The sequence below is a fragment of the Diospyros lotus genome, chromosome 15, assembly GCF_014633365.1.
Source record: "Diospyros lotus cultivar Yz01 chromosome 15, ASM1463336v1, whole genome shotgun sequence".
NCBI classification, from domain to species: Eukaryota; Viridiplantae; Streptophyta; class Magnoliopsida; order Ericales; family Ebenaceae; genus Diospyros; species Diospyros lotus.
This window is the reverse complement of record NC_068352.1, coordinates 10,063,803-10,071,256: the sequence shown is the minus strand read 5'-3', so window position 1 is coordinate 10,071,256 and position 7,454 is coordinate 10,063,803.

Here is a 7,454-nt window from a genome sequence, read left to right as displayed (position 1 = left end):
GATGGAAAGTTACGAGCAAATTGGGAAGGGCCGTACCACATTCTAAAGCTGATTGGTCCCAACACTTGCATTCTACAGACTCTTTCAGGAGACACTATGGGGAAAACATGAAATTTGAACTACCTGAAGTTGTATACGAACAATGTACTTGAGAAAATATCTGCAATAACATAAGTCCTAAATAGGACCGTGGACGTAGGCACATTTAGCCGAACCACGTAAAAATGCTTGTCTGTGCATTGTTGTCATTTTGTTTATATCTACGGAAAGGGAGCTCACACACGATCGAGCCCGTTGTCTCGCCTATGGCCCGGTAATGAGGTAAACTATGATAGAGCCCGTTGTCCCGCCTATGGCCCGGCAACGAGGTAAACCACGATTGAGCCCGTTGTCCCGCCTATGGCCCGGCAACGAGGTAAATCACGATCGAGCCCATTGTCCCGCCTATGGGCCGGCAACGAGGTAAACTCCGATCGAGCCCGTTGTCTCTCCTATGGCCCGGCAATGAGGTAAACCACGATCGAGCCCGTTGTCCCACCTATGGCCTGACAACGAGGTAAACCACGATCGAGCCCGTTGTCCCGCCTATGACCCGGCAACGAGGTAAACCACGATCGAGCCCGTTGTCCTGCCTATGGCCCGACAACGAGGTAAATCACGATCGAGCCCGTTGTCCTGCCTATGGCCCGACAACGAGGTAAATCACGATCGAGCCCATTGTCCCGCCTATGGGCCGGCAACGAGGTAAACTCCGATCGAGCCCGTTGTCTCTCCTATGGCCCGGCAATGAGGTAAACCACGATCGAGCCCGTTGTCCCACCTATGGCCTGACAACGAGGTAAACCACGATCGAGCCCGTTGTCCCGCCTATGACCCGGCAACGAGGTAAACCACGATCGAGCCCGTTGTCCTGCCTATGGCCCGACAACGAGGTAAATCACGATCGAGCCCGTTGTCCCGCCTATGGGCCGGCAACGAGGTAAACTCCGATCGAGCCCGTTGTCTCTCCTATGGCCCGGCAATGAGGTAAACCACGATCGAGCCCGTTGTCCCGCCTATGGCCTGACAACGAGGTAAACCACGATGGAGCCCGTTGTCCCGCCTAAGGCCCGGCAACGAGGTAAACTAAGATCAAGCCCGTTGTCCCGCCTATGGCCTGGCAACGAGGTAAACTAAGATCGAGCCCGTTGCCCCGCTTACGGCCTGGTAACGAGATGAAATGCAATCACGCCCGTTCCCCGCTCATAGCCCGGTAACAAGGAAAGATACGCTCAAGCTCGCCACATCGTGCATGATTCAATAGCGAGAGAAAAGTCTTGGCCTTGTATCACTAAAGTCAGCAATAAAAGAATAAATCAAGCAATAAAGAGCAGAGCACATTGGGTAGGACAAAGGAAAAACATTCATTGATAAAACAAACAAACTACAATGAGAGGAGCACATTAGCCCGGCAACAGCGGAAAGCAAACTACAATGAGGGTCTACTCGCGAGAGCAAGACTTGCGAGATGAACTCTTAGTAGATCCCAACGACACAACAGGAATCTCAGGAGGCCCCGTGGGGAATTCCCCTTCTTCAACCTTGACCGTTTGAGGGATATCTTCAACGGCCATGCCAGGATCTTCTCCAATGGCTCCAGGATCGACCGCCATGCCTTCTTTGAAAGGAAATGGATTCCAGGGGCCCGTCAAATTTTCCAAATCATCCACTAAGTAAGAGTCCAAGTAAGAAGAATGACTCACAGGCTAATCTGGCTCATACTGGCGCCAATCTACTTGATGAGACTCCTCGACCTCGGGAGTAAGGAAAAGTTTAGGAAAAGTCTCTCCCGGACGCTGAGATTCTAGATGTGCATGGGCCAGATAAAATCCATATTTCAGAAAGCCGGAAGCATACTTTCCCTTCCTATCTTGACAATCGGTTGAGAGACAATATTCCTTCACTGCTTCAGCCCGAATAGCCCGAACATCCTTCCGACTTATCTTCAGTTCTGACAGGCGTAGAGAGTGTTCCTGCAAAAGTACCTCATGTTGCGCCATCAAACCAACATTCTTATGCTCTTCAGCTTCTAGCTGGGAGCGTAAATCTTTAATTTCCCCGTGAAGACCCGAGGTACCAACAGAAGCCTCGGACAGTCGATCCTGCATACGCCCAATCTCTACCTCTGCATTCTTCTTCCCGAGCTCAACCCGACGAGCACGACCCTTTAACTCTTGACGCTCATCATTCCAGGAAGATTGGCGCTCCCTCCAGTCTGACATTTGGGTCTCTACTTGTTCACGATAGGCCCTGTCCCTAGCGTTAGAAGCAACGATTCCTTGGATCCCTTGCACTAGGAGTTGCTCTGCTTCGTCCCTAGTCTGGGCATAATTACCACCAATAAATCGTCGTTCCTCTCGAGGGAGAATGGTGGAATAAATGAGACGAGCACCAATCCCTGGTTCAGTAACCGAGTCTGTCTCTAATACCCCTGGGGAAACTTCAAAGTCTCGACCACTAAGTTTCGTACCGTCTCCAAGAATCATGGTATGTCTCACATCGCCTGGAATGGGAAGTATAGGAGGAGGCCTCAATGCTTTCTCGCCTTTAAGACAGCGACGATCCTTCCTATTAGGAATTACAAGATGGCGACATTCTTCTTCCACCCGTGCCATGTCACCAACAAACCGAGAAGACGAACTTCGCCCCCCTTGAGAATTGGGAACAGGAGAGGGGATGTCTACAGCCTCTTCATGAGAAAGAGGAATTGATGGACTTTCTGTATGAGTGGGAGCTTCAGCACTAGAGTGGTCGCTTCTTGGACGACGTCGCCTTTCCACCTCAGTGGGAGAAACGCCGGCAGGTCTACGCGATCGAGGAGGGCGGGAGCTTGTAGATCCCTCAGCTCCATGTGTAGAAACCCTGGCCGCTGTTGCAACACGTGCCTCCTCCTCGCGGTGGCATCTACGCAACTCCATCAGCCTACCCAACCCAGCCATTCCTGCAAAAATCAATACAAAGCATTTAGTGTGGAGAAATAATGCAATAATGGAAAAAAGAAAAATGGCGAAAGATTTTCTACCCCCAGGAGTGTTTTCCTCCTGAGGATTAATAGGAGGAAAGGAAGATGATCCAGGCATTTCCATCTCTTCCTCCCCGACTCCTTCCATTTCTTGGTTGGATCGCGTGGAAGAGTGAGGAGGAACAATTGGTGTCACGACCCCCCAACCCGCGATTCTGAAATTCTCCAAAGTCAGAAGGCTCATCAACTCAACAGGGCCTTGCGCCGTTAACATTTCTACTAGATGGCGATACACGCCCCGCACTTCCTTGCAGGGAGGAAACCCTTGCCTGGCATCCTGATGGTTCCAGTAAAAATGAGCATCCCAATTAGGCGAAGGTTCTATCAGTACCGATCGTTCTTCAAACCGATTAATCTTATTAGGAAGAGCGTTGAACAGCTCTAAACCCGACACCTTCTGGAGTGTATAAAGGGCACGATCCTTGTTGGCTTTTCGCAATCAATAGAAACAACTGAAGAGCCTCAAGGAAGGGACGACGTCCCTTTGACAGCAAAGTATAGAGAAACCGACCATCTGAGCCCAACCATTAGGGTGAAGTTGAGCGGGAACGATCTTGTAGTGGCGCAGCCACGCCATGGCAAAGGGTGGAAGGGGAAAACGAAGTCCCACCTCGAAAGAAGCAAAGTGAACGCCAACGGAGCCTTCATCTACCTGGGAAGGGTCCAGCTCGTCGAGACGAGGATACCTCACCATGAATCCAGAAGGGGTGGCATCATAAACTTGCTCAAAGGCCCCGTATTGAAGCCGAGAGCTCGAAGTGGTAGGAATGTGCGCTGGGCCGGGGGTCCGGGGGGTGATGTCGGTCTTCTCCTCGACATATTAAAAGGTTCAAAGCCGTTACCTTGTTACGTTAGGAAAAGCGGATGATCACAACGAGCAAAATACCTGCACATAAACGTAAAGAAAATCAGTACAAGGCAAAGAAGGAGCAACCGAAGGCCGAGTCATGCATTTCAAGGCATTTAAGGGCATCGAGGCACCAGGACCACTCGGTCATGACCGAGTGGCCTTGGCCAAAATTAAGGTCACTCGGTCATGACCGAGTGGCCTAGTGGGAGCTCGCCCGAGTGGTGAAAATGAAGACGTGGCCCAGAAAATGCGCCAAGACCTGAGAGAATTTGAGTTTTGGAGCACCTCGGCTGACCCTTGTGAGAATTAAATAAAGAGTTGAATCCCTATTTATAGGGGCTCAAAAGGCAAAAAAGTCGAAAGCTATGGAGCAAATACAGAAAATGAAGAGCAAATGCGCAAAAATAATCTCCCGAAAGATAAGCAAAATGCGGCAAAAGTGACGCCAATATTCTCGGGATCGTATACTCTTTTACCCGACCCTTTGGCTAAAAAAGCAGGGCACAATTGATGTACTCGGGAAGGCGAAACGGATATATGATCAAGTGTGGGCCCCAATAGAAGATAGAGCAAAGTCGAAGGCCAAGGAAGACCCACTCAGCTGGGCCGGGTGGGAGCCCACTCGGCACAACCGAGTGGCTAGGACCACTCGGCTGTGCCGAGTGGCTAAGCCCCCCAACTCGGCATTGCCGAGTGGTTTCCCCCCTCCGCCCAACCGAGTGGGGGTCCACTCGGCGATGCCGAGTGGGGGGTCACTCGATCATGCCGAGTGGCCCCTCCCCCAAACTCGGCCTAACCGAGTGAGGGTCACTCGGCCATGCTGAGTGACCCTTCGGAGTTGATGATCTAGACGAGTGCCCCTCGTCTCGCCAGTCGAATGGGCCCCAAAATTCTTGGAATGGGCCACGAAAATCTCGCTGAGAATACCGCGAGGCCCCTCTATCTCCTCCACTATAAATATGAGACCCCACCTTCATGTCAAGGTACGCAATTTTGAGTAATTGAAGCACACTTTTCTCATTTTCTCTCGAGATCTGACTCAAGCATTGGAGGGTTTGCATGGGGACCCCTACCCGCGTCCTAACGGTGCTCTCGTTTTGTAGGCCACTCGTCACCAAGGTCACTCGTCATCAAGGCCACCCATCACCAAGGCCACTCATCATCTTCAGGCCACTCGTCACCAAGGCCACTCGTCACCCAGGTCACTCGTCATTAAGGCCACTCGTCACCAAGGGCACTCATCACCAAGGTCACTCGTTATCAGGGCCACTCGTCACCTAGGTCACTCGTCATCAAGGCCACTCGGTCATTTTGGCCACCTGATCATTTTTGGTCACCTGATCATCAGCCCACCAGATCATCAGCCCTATCAGATTATCAGATCTGGACCTTTAGCAGATCCAATTGCTTGTCAACATCTTCATCAGCAAAGACACGACTACCAAGACTCTTACGTCTATCCGCAATTAAAAATAGATTGTTGTATTTTTGCAACAACAGAAATATAAGATTAACATAAATGATTTTTCATATTTAATATTGGTTTTTCATCAAACACATTTATGTTCTAGTTGGTCTTTTGCCGTAAAACAATTTTAGCTCTAACTTCACCAATGACTTCAAAGTTATTTTGAAAATTATTTTAGGTGATTCTTTTAAGACTAAATACTTTACTTTGCAAATCTCCAACTGATATAAAAAATCATAAATCATTTTGGTTTTCATTTTAACAAAGTATTTGAAATTGATTTTTTTTGAAAACCATAAACTTAACTCATGACTTGGGGATAGAAACAAAATATTGTTTTCCATCATCAAAACTAAACACAAGGGTAGAACATCAGTCACTTACATCATCGCTTACATCATGGGTTAGAATGATATCATCGCTTACATTAAGTCACGAAGTTACAAGAACTATACTTTGGCCCAAATTTTTTGAGTAATTAGATATTTTGTTTATCTTTGTATTTTTAAATTAGGTATTTTATTTTTCTTTTTATTATTAAATTAGATTTTTTTTGTATTTTTAAATTACATAATTGTGTGGTCTCCATTGCATCTTGTGAGCTATAAATAGCTCACTTGGTTGCATTTGTAATCATCCAATTTTTCATATAATAAAAGCATAGTTGTGTTTTTAGAATTTCTCTCTCAAATTTTCAACTTTAGTTTTTGCATAGTTGTGTTCTTAGAATTTTTCTCTCAAATCTTCAAACTTTAGTTTCCATATAGTTGTGTTATGTTATTATTATCGTCTTTTAATTATACACCACCTATATGGTCGGTTAAATATTATTTTTTAATTATTGTCTCTTAATTATACACCGCCTATATAGTCGGTTAAATATTATCTTTCAATTATTGTCTTTTAATTATGCACCGTCTATATGGTCGGTTAAATATTGTCTTTTAAGTACTGTTTTTTAATTCCTGTCATTTAAATTCCTACCAATTTATTCTCAAATGAAGATGAGTAGTTAAATTTAATCTTGAGTTAAGGCAATGACAGTGTCCAATGCCAATGATTCCCAAAGAAAGCTGCGTTTCAAATGTATAATATTAATTTGATTTAATTTGAGCAGTGTACGTATAGTGTATCTTTGAGTTTGGATTGGAGTATAAGCCTAACTTAAAATTTTTATGCCACGTATAGAGATTGCTGGACCTGTAAATGTTTTCATACCCAAGACCAAATGATTAATTTTTATCTATAAATTCTGTCTATGGAATATAATTCAATTTATGACAATTGCTTAACTTAGAATTTTCATACCATGTATGGATATTGCTTAAACAAGAATTATCATTATCTTGAACTAAAATTACTGACAGATCTACAAAACTTAATTCAGATTAATATTATTGATCTTTTCTATTAAATTGGGAATTAATTAGTTTTGACACTAAATTTGTCTTGACCCAAGCTGCTTAAATTCAGTATTAGTTTGGTTTTAATTCTTGCTTTTAGATCATTTTAATCACCTCTTAAAATCAAATCTTCTGTAATTTTTATTTTCATCTATAAATAATCTCCCTGTGAATCGACTCAGACTCACTGAAATATAAATTTAAAATTGTACTACACGTACACTCGCACACTAGTGAGTATAATCGCTCTACACTTACTTTAATAAAAGGACTGACGTTTGATGAATTTGGTTGTAGTTTTAATGAGTAAATGTGCAAGGTAGCGTAGCAGTCACCGCTCATGGCCTGGCAACGAGGAAAAAACAAATTCAAACCCGTTGCCTCACTAATAGCTCGACAACGAGGGAAAAACCCAATGCAACCCCATTGTCCCGTTTATAGCTTGACAACAGATGGAAAAACAAATTCAAGCATGTTGCCCACTCACGGCCCGACAATAAGGAAAAGTAGACTCAAGCCCGTTACCCCACTTATAGCCCAGCAACGAGAAAAAAATAGATTCAACCTCGTTGCCCCACTCACAGCCCGATAACAAGGGGAAAATAGATTCAAGCTCAATTGCCTCGCTCATGGCCTGACAACGAGGAAAATACATATTCAATCTCATTGCCC